The sequence below is a fragment of the Haplochromis burtoni genome, unplaced genomic scaffold (genome assembly GCF_018398535.1).
Source record: "Haplochromis burtoni strain Fernald_Lab_line unplaced genomic scaffold, NCSU_Asbu1 Contig_28, whole genome shotgun sequence".
In the NCBI taxonomy this organism is placed as follows: domain Eukaryota; kingdom Metazoa; phylum Chordata; class Actinopteri; order Cichliformes; family Cichlidae; genus Haplochromis; species Haplochromis burtoni.
Genome location: NW_024582389.1, coordinates 1,871,021 through 1,872,147, shown reverse-complemented (window position 1 = coordinate 1,872,147; position 1,127 = coordinate 1,871,021). Strand labels below are relative to the sequence as shown.

Genomic DNA, 1,127 nt, shown 5'->3' with positions numbered 1-1,127 from the left:
TTTTGCAGAGGCAGCTAAACACCCCCAGACCATTACACAACCACCACCATATTTTACTGTTTGTATGTTCCTTTTCTTAAAACACCTTCATGTTAGTTTGACACCAGATATAATTGGATACACACCTTCCAAAAAGTTCACCTGTTGTCTCATCAGTCCAGAGTTTGTTTTTTCCAAAAGAGGCAAAACTAAGATGATCCTTTATGTTCTTTTTGCTCAGCAAGAGCTTGGATGAGTCGTCCCTGGGCTCTTGTGTAATCTTGGTTGATTGGTAATTCCAGGGTAGGTTTACCATTTGTGTGCTTCGCTGGAGTCCCACAGTTTTAGAAATGTCTTTCTAACCTTTTCCAGACTGCGAGATCTCAATTACCATGTTTCTCATTTGTTCCTGAATTTCCTCGGATCATGGCATGATGTCTGGCTTTTGAGGATCTTTTGGTCTTCTCCGCTTTGTCGCACAGGCTCTATTTAAGTGATTTCTTGATTAAGAACAGTTATCAGGCCTGGGTGTGGCGAGAGAAATTGAACGCAGCCTTCCAAAGATGTGATTACCACAGTTATTTCTTGGGCCATGTAGGTTTACATTTTTCCCCCCTTAATAATAAACACCTTCATTTAGAAATGACATCCTGTGTTTATTTGTGTTATCTTTGTCTAATATTTAAATTTATTTTGTGATCTAAAACATTTAAGTTTGAAAAACATACAAAAACATAGAAAATCCGGAAGGGGGCAACCAAACAAATGTTTAAACAAGTCTGAGTAAAGATTAAAAAAGAGAACTTTCTTTTGCTGAATATGGGCCCATAAAACCAACCAACCAAAGTTTACAAACTCAAACTGATTCGGACCAGAGGAAACTCCCACATGTTTTTCCATTGACAGGAACTCAAATCTACATTTATCTTTTAAAGTTTCCTGGTATTTAGTCTGATGCAAATACTGTGGTAGTATCTGTGCCAACTTTCTGGACAACTTAATGAGAACATGACCTTGTTATTGTGATAAAAAGTATTAAAAAGTAGTAGAAAGTGCACACAACCTTCAGTGGAATTACATTTTCCCATTAGTTGTCTTGCAGTTTCCACTTTAGCTAACCAGAAGGAAAAATGCAGCATGCAGAACTA

General features: G+C 37.4%; 1 protein-coding gene across 3 annotated transcripts in view; it reads right to left on the bottom strand.

Moving 5' to 3' along the window:
• Positions 1-1,127, bottom strand: part of magl (MAX dimerization protein MGA-like) — a 23,810-nt gene that overhangs the window by 3,462 nt on the left and 19,221 nt on the right. The window lies entirely within an intron of this gene.